We start from the raw sequence: 16,779 nt of genomic DNA on the forward strand, positions 1-16,779 counted from the left end.
TCCTATTTGATTTTGAGGGTTGAGTACTGGTAATTATTGAAATGTAATGACCATAGTGTTCTCTTGCAGAAATGACCAATAGCCATGATTTGGCTCTGAAATACCTAGTTTATGCCTGTGACATCAAAGTGTCTGAACACTTCATTGATTAAAACCAGTGGTGCTCTAAAAGACTTAGACAAATAGCTCTGATTTATTTCCATTAAAAAATGCAAGCACAAAAGATTTTAATTAAATATTGATGTACTATTTTAACTTATTTTTGTGTTTGAATTTGAAATCATTGAAAAAGTTTGAACCTCCAAAATGAAATTCTGTGTATAAGAACCTGAACATATGTCAGAAATATAGGTATGTAATATAAAAAATTGAGCTGTTTTCAGAGTATTGTTTTCCTAGACAGTGTAGTTTTCTTTATCATATAACATTTCATGGAAATCCATTTATTAGATTAGGATGGGACTCATATTTATTTTTAATTCCTAGAGGATGATGTTCCTTTTTTTTAGGTATGGCAAATGCAATGTGAAAGAGCAGCTCTTGATTTGGGCTGCAACACACATATGACAGTGAGAATGTGAGTCTGGTCATGAAGTCTTTGGAGCCTGGAAGGACTGAAGGCTCTCACTTTTCTGATACTGTTAAGCACTGCCCCCTTCCCCAGGACTTAAGAGCAATTTACTTACGTAACATTAATGATGAGTCAATATCTTCCCAGGGGCAAAGAGGGAACAGATAAGGAGTAATAATGCACACAAGTAAAACTGTATTTCTCTCTGGTGCATGAATCAATAGATCAATTTCAGAATTGAAACTGTCTGAGGCAGGTTAAAATCTCAGCCAGTGTTCTAAAGCTACAGGAAACAATGTTCTTAGGGACAATTCGTAGGAAGAACTTACAATTTTATCCATCACTTGCAATTTTCTTCTTTTTATAATGGAAATAAATTCTGATAGGAACATCACGTAAAAAATACTGGCACTGACTAAGATTGCTTGAGCATTTCAAAGAAGGGAAAATATTAGACTTTATATATATTTGTTACATTTTTGCCTTCACTGAATGAAAATTAGTTTTTATACTTGATAGTGTGAGACTGCAGTTTCAGGTTAACTCTTCAAACACAAATTCTTTGTTACTGTGTATGAGGCATCTACTGAACAAGTTTCTGCTTTAACCACAAGTTTCAGAATAGGGCTTTTTTTTTTTTCTTAAATTCTGTTCCAATAATAAGGAATAAGAAGTATGACTAGTTCCCAGCCAAGCATTTGACTAAGTATTTAGCCACATATGTTAATATTTTTTGTGTAATGAGTAGTATAGTGCTTTTTTCCCCATACTTGAACAATTCTTCTAGCAACACATGACTCATGACTTTGTAGCACAGTAATGACACATACTGGTAAAATCTAAGAAATAAGAGAATCTGTCTAATTAGCCTAGTTATTATCAGCAGGCAAAAGAATCCTGTCAAAATAGAGCAATGAATTTTAAAATGGCAAAAAGATAAACTGAGGGCAATATATTATTGAAAAGAAAAAAACCAGGAACTTTACTGAGGGAAATTCGGGAAAGTTTGAAGGTGACTCTGTCACAGAGACACCACTGGAGAATCAGTAATTCACCCATAGTTAATAGTTTGCCTGCTATAAATAAAATTTTATAGACGGTTAATCCTCGTCTTTTCATGGTCTAGCAGCTATTTCCAATGGCTTTCAGCTGCACTTGAGTACAGACTTGGGAGAAGAAAATTTGCCAGTTAAGAGCATGTTTTCATTGTCGTAGCTGGGGATTTTGCTTAAAAGAGATCATATGATTCTGTGATGACTTGGGGGAGGGGATTCTGCCCAATTCATTCAGTGCAGTTAACTATGTGAAACTGTTGAATTTTTTAAATGTTCTGTTACTCACCCACCAGCCAACACAGAATTCATCACACACAATCCTCCCTGTCAGAAAGAAGATAGAGAACTTGTCAGAGAAGTTAATTCTTAACTACTTCAGTCTCTAAAGGCAATGAGAGTGTCTGAACTGGGGCACCATCTGTTCAGCCGAGGTGGTTTCTAAGTCGAGCTCTGACTCCGTGCTGTAAAGACCTGGTCAATGTGGGTTACAACTCTTACTCATCCAGTGGGGATGGGTTTCCTTTGAAAGACTCAGGATTTAGGCAAAAGACTTATTATTTGCTTAAGTCCTGCCCTACTTTGGATACAGGTAGGATATATGCTCAGACTTCGGAAGGGTGGAAACATTCCCAAGCTTCCAAATTTATATCCTGCTTTAAATAAGTATTGGGCAATCAAGTTTTCCTCTTGACAAAGAAGGAACTGACTGGTGACAAACACAAAGAAGAGCTGACTGGTGAAGAGGTTGCACAGCGTGTTTGGGTAGTTTTGACAGTGGTAGCAATAACTATTAAAGAAAATTGAGTGACAGTTTGGCTGAAATGGAGAGTAAAGAAGAATACTGAAAAATTCCAGAAAAGAAGCCTTTAGCAGGAAAGGGATAAAGACCTTGGCCAATGGAAATGTACCACCTTTGTCTCAGCATGTTCCAAAAGAACATGAGATAAACTGAGAGAAGGAATGAAACACATTCTGCACCTTTGACTAAATCAAAGCCATTCTTGTGCTGCTTGTAGGACAGAGGGATTGCTTTCACACTTCTGGCAAAGATTTTTAATTGTGTGTGCACCAAGTATGTGAAAGGCTGTATTTCATGGTGTCTGCCTGCAAATTTAAAGAGGGAAATATGGTAGCACATTGAAATTTCCACATTCATTTTGCAGGAATTCCCACTCATTTTACAGAAAATTCAGTGTAGTTCATTAAAATGCCTCATTTTCTTCCATTCCTCTTTCAACTTCAGTCTTTATTCTAAACCTCTTGGCAGGTTTGGAAGTCTACCTGGTCAAGACAGTCACTGAAAACCCTAGTGCTTTGATGAAAAATCACATCTTCAAATGTCAGTAGTGCTCCAGTATGCTCATCAGCACAAGTCTACATATGATATTTGGTAGAGTTTTTTGTAGGAAGTGTATTGGTTTTTATTTTGTTTTAGTTTTTTTGTATTTTTGGGTTTTTTTTGGGTTTGGTTTTTTTGTGTTTTTAAAGGCTAGGTGTTTGCCATATTCAGTGCAAATTTGGTACAGGGTAAGTGTATTAGCTCAAAAATTTATTGTGTGAAGGACATGCTATTGTTAATCTTTAGGTTTAACTGGTATTTTCTGTTCCATTTCTGCTGGGGTATATTTTAAGATTTGCTGTGTTTTAAGATAGCATGTAACAGACTACTATTCAAACAATAAAATTTCAAAAACTATGATATAGGAATTTAACAGTGCAATCCTGTGATAGTGGGAAACATACTCAGTGTATTGGGTTTTTGCAGTTGTGTGTCCAAGGGGATTGACAAGTTAACTTAAACCAGAGATTGAAAGCCTACCTTGCACAGTGATACTGCCAGCAACTCCCTGTCACTGAGAGAAACATCCTGAGCTTACAGTTTGAAGACATGCACTTATTTAAATACTTGTTTTATTTACTTTTGTTTGTTTACTTTAAATACCTATTCACAAAAGTGACATTTTTAATGTGGTCAATGGAAATATGTTTAGTAACTTTCTTTTATTTTTTTTCCTCTGTGTGTAAATCCTAGGCTCTTTATCTTCCTCTCTAAAAGATCTTCTTTCTGTAGATAGCAGAAATTGAGCTGGTAGAATATAGTAACTAAACTAATCCAAATAATTTCTGAAATATTATTTTCAGTTAAAAAAGCTTTCTCATTAAATTAGCGGTATTAGTTACCTTTGACTTTCCAGTATTAGCTGACAACAATCTGCAAAACACAATCCAAGGTAATAGCTATGACTTGTAAGAATGAATTATTTCCCTGTTTGGGATACTGTCTTCAAATTTTTCTTACATTCAGATTATAAATAGCTGAAAAGAAACTCAAAGGAAGAATTAAAAATAATTTTTAAAAACACCTATTAAGTTCTACAGCTGGTTTATCTAACCTCTCATATAAATAAAGAATATATTTTTCCACAGAGAAAAAATGTTGACCACCTAGTTCATCTGGCAAAAAAACCCCCAAAAATCAAATCCTCCAATTCCTATCCCAGCCCATTTATTATTAAATCATGAGTAATAGTCTTAACAAGGACTTTGTCCTTTCATTGCAGTTTCAGAACATCCTCTTTTTTCTGTTTGATAGTTCTTCAGACTTAATTTTCTTGCCACAAGTTCACATAAAATAAAAAGAAACAGTGTGTTTCAGATTGGCTGGAGAAGGGGTAGTGCTGCTTTTTCTCTCCCAGTATGAGAAGATGTTCTACTGTCACTCAAATATGTTTAATGGAGGTCAATTTTCCAACAATTTTTGCCACCTGCCATTCTTCATTGCTGAATTTTAAGTCCTATTTGGTTCATCAGGTGATTAATCTGAGTGTTTGTGACAAATGTCAGGAACAAGAACAATTGCTTTGACAGATAAAAAGCTGTGATACGCAAGAAGAAATCAGATCTGAAATAGTGTTGATTAAATGCTCAAAATGCAGATCTAGCATTGAAAACTACAGAAGCTTTGAAAACTGTTCAGCATATTTATTGTGAAAACTAAGAAAGTTTTGCTTCATTTTAGAAATATTCCTGCATTACACATTTAATTGTATTTTGATCAATGCTGACTTTTCACACTTGCTAGTTAAAAAGATTTTTTTTGAAACTTCAGCTTCTCACTGGATGTAATTGTAGCTCTGTAACATTTGCATTTAACGTTAGTAGACAATTTATCCAGCAGCATCAATGGTAGCTAAAACTGAAGGGAAATAGTTTATGATATAAACATGGGTTTAAGAGCTTTGGTAGTCAAACTCTTGAAATGGGATGATTTGGAATTCTTTGAGCTCTAGAGACTGTGCTTTGTTTATTTGTGTTTTCTTTCTCCCCAAGTGGATGCTTGCAGGAAGACAGTGTTCCAGAGCTACAGCTTTGACCATTAAACAAGACATTCAATGTCTGTGCCCTTATGATCCAGAATAAAACTTTTACATGCCCTCCTTTGTCACTTAGAGTCAGTACTGAATGTACCAATTGCAACAGGATTGCAGTGCTTTTGGTGTTTTTTGGTGGGTTTTTTTGATCCTCTAGCAGTTTTCTGGCAGACAGGAAAGTAATATGAGAGAGGTTTCTTTCATAATCTTTGTGTACATGTCTCTCCTCCATTCTAGTCTTTTTACAGTTTGTCTTTTTTCTGCATACGTTAGGCTTACATTCTTGGACATGTGCTTCAATGAAGTAATTCCTTGGCAAACATATGCTTATTTCTCAGTAGTTCATCATTTCAGATTAACTGGTCTTAGACACTATGAAATTCAAAGAAGAATCCTTCTGAATATTGTCATTTTAGCAGGAGAAAATATGCAAAAATGTAGTCATTGAACAGTGATTAAGAGATGAACACATGACTTCTAAGACATCATTATATCTGAAGTCACAGATCCCTGTTCTGATGGTAGAAAGGAGGGAATTTGTCACGGAGGGATCTAGGTTTTCCTCTTCAGGTCAGGAACAGTGCTTGTTCCTACTGATGAAAACTGTCTGGGCAGCTCACGTGGCCCAGCAGTAGGGCCTTTACTACTTGAAGAAAAAACTTGCGAAATCCCGTATGATGCTTGACCTGTAGGTTCTGTGCAAGTCTGTGGAGAGGTCCTATTTCTGGTGCATTAGAAAGGTTGTAGGGATACTTCTCCCTTTCTTGCCATGAAATGTGAAACAGGCTCCCAATGCCTATAGCAAATTAATATCTCCATCCATTGCTACAATAATCAAAAGATGCTCAAGCTGCATTCAGTACACAAAGAAATTTGTGAGGGAGGGAAGTTGGTTTCTTTCTGAATCTCCTGCTCTGCCAACTTGTCTGCAGCTGAACAGGATGACTTGCAGAGTGGTGCTAGTGTTTTTCACCACGGAGAGGCAAAGAGAGGCTCGTTTCTGCCTCAAAGAGCCCTCAATGTGAGATACTGCTCCTGGTAATCAACTCTCCACAGTAGGTGTTTTTTCATTGACTTTTACCCAGTCCTCTGCATAGGACAGCATGATTAGTTCAGTCAGAAAAGAAGCACACAAAGAAAATGACAAAACATGGCAAAAAATAGGAAAAGTATTGAGGTTATTAAAGATTAAAAAATTGTGTTATGAAAATAAAAGTATGTTTTATAAAACCAGTTAGTTAAAAACTGGCCATGGAAAAAAATGAGTAATGTTTTTGTGCTTTTTCTGTTATAGCTTGACTTATTTTAAAATTAATTTTTAGGGGTCTTTTTAGGAGGGATTAAAATAATCTATGGATCTAAGTGTATGAACCTCTTAAAAAAAGTCCTTTGTAGCTTCCTACTAGTTCTGATATTGTGTTAGATTGATAAAAGCGTAGACATACCATTCTGTAATTATAAAACTTCAAGAGCTTCTAATCCTCCCAGCATTATAATCAGGAGATGTTGCAATCAATTTCTGTTGTTCTTGTAATGATACATGGGATTTTAATTTAAATTGGTAACTCATTCCTCCAGTCACTTGAAAGGGGTGCGGGCAGCATGGTCAATTAATTTCAGACTTCTGTAAATTATTTTTATTGCTCATCATTCATGCAATAGCACCTTGATGTATGTAGGCAATATCCTACTAGGCTTTGGGGAGGTGGATTTTAATCACTGCAAGTAGCCAAGGAATTTAACGACTTAATGACAAGACCCCCCATTTTAATGGGAACTGTGTGCTAATTAATGAGTACAGATAGTTTGTCAAGAAACATTGATAACTAGGCTTCATTTGCCCTTTGGGAATGTGAATAATTGACTACGTTTGGCTTCCAAATCAGCTGAATTGAGAGAAGTGGAAGGATTGCTGCAGATTCAGAAAATTCTATGATTTTTCTCTTAGTAAAACAGAGCCTCAGAGCTTTATGTTCAGATAAACAACAACTTCATTTTAGGTATTAACTTCAAAACAGCAGTGCACTAATGGGAAACAAAAGTCAAAGTTTGCTGTACTTAGAGAGCAGGAAGGCACCTTTTTGCCTGTGTCCAGTAACTGAAGAGGTTGGAGAGGTGAGGTTGGAGGGAAGATTTGTGACAAGGCCCTTCCAGGGCTTGATGGCTTTTGCAGGAGACATGTGGGAAGATTAACTAACTGAAAAGATACATGAAAACTCTTGTCTCTGAACTTCTCTACCAGAAGACAGAAGGGTAATTTGCAGTAGACACAAAACAAATTCAAGTTGTAGCTTTTCCATGAAAATAAAATTAATACACATTTTCACTCCTACATACAGATGTATTCATATCTATAGTTTTATTATCAGAATACAGTAGATGCTGAAAATTTTCCTTTTATTCTGCTTAGTTTTTCTGTAATAGTCTGTTTTGAATGTTCTTTTGTCATGACCTTGATTCCAGCATATCCCAGAACTCCACTCTCCATCTTGACAAAAATGCCTTTTTCTTTTGGAAGTTTTTCTTTCTTTCATAGAATCACATAATGGTTTGGGTTGGAAGGGACCGTCAAAGATCATCTGGTCCCCCCCTGCTGCCATGGTTGCTCAAAGGCCATAGAAATGGGTCTCAAGTCTCTGCTCCTTAAAGACTTGAAGGAGGCTTCAAGTGTCCTTACCCTTTTTACTTTTTTTCATGAATCTATAAAAACTACTTCCTATAAGGATTTAATGTAATTTGTCTACTGATTACTGACTTCACTCCAGCTGAAGGCAGGTGAAAAGCCCTTAGAGAAATTTAGAAAGCCATTACAGGAACAATAATTGATTTTAGAGCAAAGTTTGGCAAGTCTGAAAAGCTGTAACCCAAAGTAATTTGTGCTGCTAGCTGATCCTCAGATTATTCTCTTTGTAGCTTATCTCACTGCTAAGAAGTTTGTTTACATTACTTCTAAGATGAGTTTGTTCTTCATGCAAATCACAGGCAAGCATAAATATTCAGCTCTTTAGGCTTGCTTTTACCATAGTTTGTCATTCAGCGCTGCAACCAATGAAGATATCCATTATGTAGGAAAATATAATCGGAAGTAATTACTCTTGGAATCTTCTCCTGCAGTATTTATTAAATATTTACAAGTGGCAGTTAGCTTGTGGGTTTTTTTTCTTGTTTTTAGAACAGAATGGGAAAGCAGAGGGGGAAAAAATTCCAAAGGCTTTTCCAGCACTGAGAGTGCGTAACATTTTTGAGGGGCAGATAAAGCCTTTGTTGTTGACAGAAATCTTCCTAATGATTAGAACAATGAAAAACTATTCTATAGTAGTGTTTTTATAAGAATGTGTATGGAATGAGCTAAAAAAGTGTTTAGAGTCTTTTATCCAAGTATCCAAGACAGAGAGCATGTGAGACTGGAGCAAGGCAAGAGCCTATGTTGATCCTGAAGCAGTCCTGCTTGATGACCTTGGATGTATAAAGATTTTGGTAGTGTGGAGTGAATTAGTCAGGAAAAAAAAATAGTCAGCAAGAGGGCTCAGGATTCTGGGGAATCTGGGGGAATCATCTTGAAGACCTGCAGAATATACATTACTGCTTCTTTGCAGATCATTTATTGAATGCTTCACTTTTAGATTTGTATCACTTCTTCACATTATAGAAATACAGTTGCCATTCACCCTCTCTGGTTCTTAGAGACTGGTGCTGCCATTATTTTATTTTATTTTATTTTAATTTATTTTATTTTATTTTCTAGGATGTTGTCCCCTAAATGTACTACCAAGGTGAGTAAATTGTTACAGCATTAAAATATAAAAAACCCAGGATATTATTTTAGGTAATGAACAAAGCAGTAGACAAATGTAGTCCTGGGCAACACATCAGCTGCTTTTTATGAAGCCCCTTAAAAACAAAATAGTCCTAGTCTTTTCAAAAAATGCACTTGGGAATATAATCTATAAAACAACAACAATAACAAGTAAACCCAGAAAGCAACCAACAGGACTATGAGATAGTTATTATTTCTCTCCTTTAGGTTTCTGCCTCTGTATGCAGTATTGGAGCAGTGCATCTACTTCAGACCAAGAGAGGTAGTAGATTTGGTTTGACAAGTAATGAAGGTTAAATTATTTAAGTGTAATTTGCATGCTTTGAATCCCTTAGTGTGCAAGAAAAATCTGACCTGATTACAGACAAAAATGGAAAATTTCAGTACATAAACTGGATTTGTATGGACTTCCGCAAAGCCTTTGACATGGTCCCCAGAGCAGCCCCTTCTCTCCAAATTGGAGAGTGAGTGGTGGATTTAATGGGTGGACTGTTACGTGGAATAGGAATTGGTTGGATGGTCACATCCACAGGGAAGTGATCAATGGCTCAGAGTCCCTGTAGGTACCAGTAACAAGTGGTGCCCCTTGAGGGTCTTTACTAGGCCAGTGTTATTTAATATCTTCATTAATAACATGGGATTGAGTGCATCCTCAGCAAGTCTGCAGTTGACACACCTAAAGGATGGGAGGCCATCCAGAGAGACATAAACAAGCTCAAGAAGTGAGGCCATGGGAATCTCATGCAGTTTTAACAAGACCATGTGCAAGGTGCTGCACCTGTGTCAGGGCAACCCCTGTTATCAGTGCAGGGACAGAGTTGAGAGCAGCAGTGCTGAGAAGAACTTGGGGGTGCTGGTGGATGAGAGGCTGGACATGACCCAGCCATGTGAGCTTGCAGCCCAGAAAGTCAATTGTGTCCTGGGCAGCATCCAAAGCAGCATAGCCAGCAGGGCAAGGGAGGGGATTCTGCCCCTCTGCTCTGCTCTGGTGTGACTCCAACTGCAGGGCTGCATCCAGCTCTGGGGTCCCCAGCACAGGAAGGACACAGGCCTGTTGGAGCAAGTCCAGAGGAGACACACCAAGCTGATCAGAGGGATGGAGCACCTCTCCTGTGAGTAAAGACTGAAAGAATTAGGATTGTTCAGCCTGGAGAAGAGAAAGCTTCAGAATCACCTAATTGCAGGGAACTGAAGGGAACTAGCAAGAATGATGGGGCAAGACTATTTACAAGAGCATGTACTGACAGAACATGTAGGAATGGCTTCAGATCGAAAGAGAGTAGATTTAGATCACATATTAGGAAAATATTTGTTTCTGTGAGATTGGTGAGGCACTGGAACAAGTTGCCCAGAGAAGTTGTGGATGCCCTGTACCTGGGAGGGTTCATGGCCAGTTTGGATGAGGCTCTGAGAAAAACCTGGTCTAGTGGAAGATGTCCCTGCCCACAGCAGCGGAGTTGGAACCAGATGATCTTCAAGGTGCCCTTTCAACCCAAGCCATTCTATGATTCTGTGGTAATTGTATGATTTAATAGGACATAATAGTAATTTTGAAGTGAGGCTGCTTCATGTTATTCCCATCTTTGAAACCGTCTCCCCATCTGCAGAAAAAGCTACTTTTCCCTGTTTTTCCAGTTTGTTGAAATTGTTGAAGTCTTATAGTGCCTTCTCATCCATCTCATAGGGCTGCAAGGAGCTATTAATGCTGCCTGGAAGCATCATAACAAGAATGAGTTGAGAAACTCAATGCTGTCATGCCTGTCCAAAATGAAGATGGGAAGAGTTGCCTCCATGTGGGAGAATTTTGCAGCAAGAACACCTGGGTTCTAGATCTTGCCCTTTACCTCAAAAAATCAAATGCATTTAGAAAATATGGCACATTTATGTGTAGTCTAAGTAGTGACTGATGTCCAGGAATCTTTTGGAAGATGTTTTTTAATGATTGTGGAATTCCATGCATGAAGACAGGGTCTTCATGCATGGAATGAAGAGTGAAGGCCACTGATGCAGTAGTGTGGAGTAGGAGCGTCTTTGTGAGAGCCATTTATTTCCCTATGGATTTCCTGTGTCCTTATGCTTGTTTTCCAAGCTCAACAGAGTGGTAAACCTCCCCTTCAGTGCTTGTCCATGCAGCAGCAAATCATAAGTCCAGTAAGGCAGGAAATCAGGGATCTATTTAATCTTCCTGCTCACCAAATGAATACTAGTCTTACCAGTTGCTAAACATACAAAGATTGCAATTCTCAAGCCCCTCTATGCTGCTTCACATTCCATACTCTTAGAAACTTGAATATTCCTTGCTGCCTTGGGCATTTCAAATATGGAGAACAGATGGCACCAACCTTTTATATATTTGAAGACTATAAGGTTTTGTCTGAACTATTATTCTTCAAGTTAACATATCTTCCTTCATTCCACAGCTCATTCAGTCTGTCCTAGTAAATTTTAGATCTCCTGTTTCTGTGATCCTACTCTGTGTCTTTACGTTCCCTTTGAACTTTCTGACAGTCTGTGCCTATCTTGGTACAATGCTTGAAAGCAGGTCTCAAAGTAAGTTTCTAGGTTTCTAAGTTTCATAGATGAGAAGGATTTATTTCATGTACCCTTCTTGTTTGTGTAGCTGAAGACAGTGACCTACATCTGGAAATGTACATATGTTCTAAGAAATTTAATTTTGTTTTCCTCTACCGCATTCTCCAATTTTCAAATTTATTATCCATTCTTATTATGTCCTTTAGCTGCTTAAAGCCACTTCCAGGTTGATGTCATGTGGTTATAAATTTTTTTCCTTGTGTGTGTGTGTTTATCTTTTTTATGGTTGATAAAACTATTAGATAATTCTGAATCAGGATTAGAATATCAATGGAACCTTGCCTGATTCAGCCTTTCATTTCTTGTTTTGGTATATTCTACTAAGAAGCAAATATAATGAAGTAGTTTTCCATTACTGCTTCATGTTACCATGTTCATGTGCATCAAAATCCACCTTAGTAAAAAAAGTAGGTATTTTAGGGAAGAGGGAATGATGTTCCCTATAACCACTCGATTTCCTTCTCAATTAAAACCTCCTTATCTCTGTTTTCTCCAGCTTCACCAACTTAATCGAGGATGTTTAACAGCAAAGCACATTTGTACAATCCTTTAAAAGACTGAAAATGTAAACTCAGGGAAAACGTTTTTTCATATTTCAACATGCTAAATCTAGCTTGGATTTTTTTTCTGTCATAATTTCTTACAGAGTTTAAAAAAATAAATGTGTATTTGTTTTGAGACTTACTGAAAGGAAGCTATTTAGCAAAAACATTTCAGTATGAAAGGATTTTCATTTGGCTAACACTTCTGCTTAAGTGGGGAAGTGAATACAGTTCGGCAAAAAGATTTCAACGCCTACTCAACCCATTAACTGTTGCTAACAGACGTGTCTGAAAGAATTCTTTCCGTGGGCAAATGCATAGCAGCCACTTGCATAATTCCCTAGACTGTGTATGGTTAAGTTCTATTCATATCATTGTAGTGTGCCTGTTGCCAAAAAATCTGAGATGCTTCCAGGAAAGTGACAGCAATATGATCTACCATCTGACACTTTTTTTGCTTTGTTGTTTTTTTTTTTCTTCACGAGGAGAAAAACTTGCATGTGACATTTTTTAAGGGAAAAAAAAAGGCATGGTTTGCTCAGTAAAAACACTTTGTGTCCACAGCAAGGAATCCTAATGCAGTCTCACACTGTTACTGCCCAACTCCACTTTGTGTTAGTCTGTGTGAGGTGCCAAGGGCAGTGTGGAACCTTCATTTATCAGAAGTAGAGCATTTGGCTTGGACCACTGGACATGGAACCTTACAAATTAATAAAATGTTTGCTTTTGTTCTTAATCAGAATTTCATATGTGCTTCTCCATTCCGATAACCAAAATCAGCCTTGTGGAAAATTCTCAGCAAGGATACTTGTTTCTAAGCTAGCCCCTAGGCATTTCCAACACTCAAATTCTTTTGCTTGTATTTCATCTGTCTCCTGCAGCCATACAGTCTGTTTAGTGGTTCTGTCAACATGCTGCTTCAGTTGATCTAACTACTTATTTTTATGCAAAGCTTTCAAATCTAGCAGTTTTCTGCAGAGAGAAGGAAGTAATACGTGAGATTTGCCTTCCATTAACAGTTTACAAAAGACAATCAGCCTTCTAATAGCCGCGTGTGATAAACCAATTAAGATAAACCTGGCAAACACAGATGTAAAAAATGTTTTTTCCTGATGCTTCTGTGGACAGATTTTTACCCAGCCTTATATTCTTCCTTCTCCTGAAGACTGAAATTCAAGTTCACCAAAATCTATTTTTGAAAAGTCCTCATTTACTGCCTCAATCAAAGCAGATTTGATCCCATGTATAAACCTTTGGTCTGGACACTTAGTTGTGTCCAGATTTATGTGTCAGTGTGAGGTTTTAAAAACCCTACAAAATTCCTGCCTGCCAACACCATAACAAACTATGACTTTGTCTTTAAAAATGGAAATATAATTATGGCATTTCTGTTGATCTTGCACATGTTAGAAAGAATAACTGAGTTGCTTACCTAACTTTCAGCACCACTGATGCTGAGGAAGATGTTCTCTATGTCATCTCAGCTTGTGGACTGGTCCTCAAAACTGGAGAGAATTTTTACTATTTTTCATTTTGGTGCTAGTAATGCTTCATTTACAGGCTTTGCATGGAGCTACTGCCAACACAACCCAAATTTGGATGTATTAATTTTAAATTGTTTTAGCTAAAACACAGCCACTGCTTGTATGAATGCAGTTCAGTTTAAGACGGCTATGAACTGGTATGAGAAAGTGAAAGTCATCTTAAACCTGCTCCTGCATTTTATGAATGTAAATGGTTCTTGAACTGAAGCAAGCTTGCTCTTTTTGTATCACTTATCCATCATTTCCAGATGGTTCACTTGAACTCCATGTGGGGTTGCTATGTTCTACAATGCAGGAAAAAATTGCTGGAGATTTTTCCACATCTTAGTGACAGTGAGAAGTCAACATAGGGCAGGCTATTCCTGTGCCAGTTTAGTAACAAGGAAACTCTGCCTGGAGGAGGCTTGCTATTAAAAAAACCAGTCATGTTTAGTGAATGGGGTCAGAATCTGTAGATAGCAAAGGGTTTTGTATCAGCAGGGAACTGAGGGTGGCTTGGAGAGTAAGTTGCAGTACATTTCTGAAATAAGGCCTCCACAGTGAGTCAGATGCAGTGAAGTGTGTGTATAGCAGGCTACTGTTTCTTGCTAATCTTTATTCCCATTTGTTGCCTTCTTGACAATCCACAAACTGTGACAGCAGCAGTCATCTTCCTGTCTGCTTTCTCAGTAATGCAAGAGTTCTGACCTCTCAAATATGTGCTCCCATCAACACAGATGTTGATGATGGTTTTTTTATTACTTCTCAGCATTTTGACTTAGAGTCTGATCAGAAATATAAAGTTCCTTTGTTAAAATTCAGGAGCCACTGTCATCTTTCCCACTGGAAATGGGGTGTGGCTGTGTGTGACTGCTGCATTTCTAGGCAAAGCATGAAAGATACTTTCAAAACTCTCCCTGCAACTGATTATAATTGCTCTCCTCATTACCATTCTCATCATATTGTGCTGCCTTTGCCCTTGCTTCCAACTAATAATCGATGCTTACTGATGGAGGTTAAATGTGATTGTTGAAAGAAGTAGGTTAAAAAGAGCAGCAGCCAGTTGGGTCCATACTGATATAATAAAAACAATTACACTTAAGAGATCAGAATCATTGAAATGGCAGCTGAAGCAGCTCCAGACTCTGGGTCTCAGTAGGAAGTTTAAAAGCCCTGTTTTGATTTTAGTTTTGGATGGATTGTTTCAGCAGAGTGGAGTGTAAGTGCCTTCTGCTGGGAGAGCAATTAAAATTGGCTGGTTGGTCAAATAAGTTGGAAGTAATAACATGAATAAAAAGATGACAAATTTTGTTGCAGAATGGTCAGATGGGAGATGAAGAGTGATTTACCATATTTAAGGATTTAAAAGCTACTGAAAATTAAAAGCTGAATTGTCATAACCGATTTTAGTTAGGTGAGTGGATTCAAATGGACCGTGCTTCCAGACTAAACGTAAATCAGTGGGGATGTGCAAAAAAATTTGAATCATAAACACATTGTTTCATAGTAGATAATTTGTGATTAGAGGTCAACTTTGCAAGGTCCATCAGTTCAGAAAGTAAAGAAGCACCAAGCTGGATGAAAATGTGAGTAGATTTCCTGTTCCCAGTGTTTCATTGACAGTTATGGGCTACATAGATTCTGGAAATATTAGTAGGAAGCTGGATCCCTTTTTTGAAGATCTAGGTGATAGAAATAGACATCAGATCAGGACCACTGTTGTGATCACTCTTAGGACAGTGTGTGCAGTATCAAAGTCATCCTGCCCTTACACAATGGAAAATATTAATGCTTTAGAAAAAGCTATAGATGTGATAATGGCACCGAAGAAGAATACCAGTTTGAATTTCCCTATTGGCTGTAATCTGGACAATGTTCCCAGTGCCTAGAACAGAGGAAGGGAGAAGTTATGAGACAGCATATCTTGACTCAGCTGCTTATCAGAGTGCTACTGGTAAGCGAATCTATGTAATTCTGTTGAGCTGAAGACAATTCCCAACTCAGCTGTCTGGCATTGCCCCAGCAAGAGTTCATTCCATTCACACACTTCTGCTTTTGCTGAGGTTTTCCAATCTGAAATTATGAAGTGGTGAAGAAAATTACTTTACAGTGAATGCAGTAAATAATCAAACCTAGGGCTTCACCTACAGGGCTTCACATGCCCTATACTGCTGCATTTGGCAAACTCCATTCCCAGTGTTTTACAGCTCTGATTGTGATATGCCCATTTCCAACCACTGTGGGGTCCCATAGGAATATTAGCTTTTCTTAGGCAATGGAGAAGAGAGTACTGTCAGAATTTGCTTCTCTTGTACTTTCACCTGAATGCTGCTAATGGGACCTTTAATCTCTCCACTCTTTCTGCAGTAAGTGTTACTCTCCCATCTTATCACTGTCTTAACTTTAATTTTTTTTTTGTGTCTCCCCCTAATCTTGGCCCAGGCTTAAACGGAATCTTTTTATCTTGTTTCTTCTACTGGCATTTGTAGTCCCTGTAGGGATTTCTAGCCAATTAGTCACTCAGAATACAGCTGTTAGGTAGAGCAAGAGAAGACTCTCCAATTTGCCTCCATGTGTCAAGACAAGCAGAGGCAACCTTGCAGAGGCAGTTTCTCACCAAGATCAGCACTGCTGTCACAGATGATAAGTAAAAGTGAATTCATACTTACTCCTCAAGGATCATTCCTAGATGCAATTTACTATAAAATTACCAGGTATAACTCCAATGATCTTTGTAAAATTCGATTTTGCTTCACTCCCAGTAGAAATATTTAGGTGTAATCTTTCGTAAAGTAGCTTTTTACTGCTTAGCACAACGATGTACAATTAGTTGATTGTATGTGTATCTTCTTTTTCACAATGAAAAAAAATAGTATGATCTAAAGAAGAGAGAAAATTCTTGTCAAACTGATCTTTAGGTCAAGATCTACAGAAGTGCAAGAGCAGAGGTTACTAGCAGAGGCTGTTTTTCTTTCTGGGGTAGGGATTAATTTTTTTGGCTTTTTTTCTGATGCACATTGCTAGATGAGGTTTATGCAGGAAAAACAAAAGCATTAAAACCTAAGCAGTATTGTTCTTGGTGATATTCATGTGCGATGCCTAACTCCCCAGAGATGCAGTATTGTTGTGAAAAACAAGCTTTTGATGAAAAGGTATTAAAGTTTGTAGGGGCCTAGAGTAAATTTTTTTTTTCCTACTGACAAGTGGATTAACCAGTCATTTAAATGTCTTTTGAGACTGCTAAGAATATTTTTGGTAAGGTTATTTACTCCAATTTTTTCCAAGTGTACACCAGACCTCACAAGTGA

At 37.6% G+C, this 16,779-nt stretch overlaps 1 protein-coding gene across 4 annotated transcripts in view; it reads left to right on the forward strand.

Moving 5' to 3' along the window:
• GABRG3 (gamma-aminobutyric acid type A receptor subunit gamma3) overlaps nt 1-16,779 on the forward strand; it is a 315,586-nt gene that overhangs the window by 64,926 nt on the left and 233,881 nt on the right. The gene's annotated exons all lie outside the window — the stretch shown is intronic.

This window comes from Lichenostomus cassidix, chromosome 1 (genome assembly GCF_008360975.1).
Source record: "Lichenostomus cassidix isolate B80296 chromosome 1, HeHo_3.0, whole genome shotgun sequence".
Taxonomy (NCBI): domain Eukaryota; kingdom Metazoa; phylum Chordata; class Aves; order Passeriformes; family Meliphagidae; genus Lichenostomus; species Lichenostomus cassidix.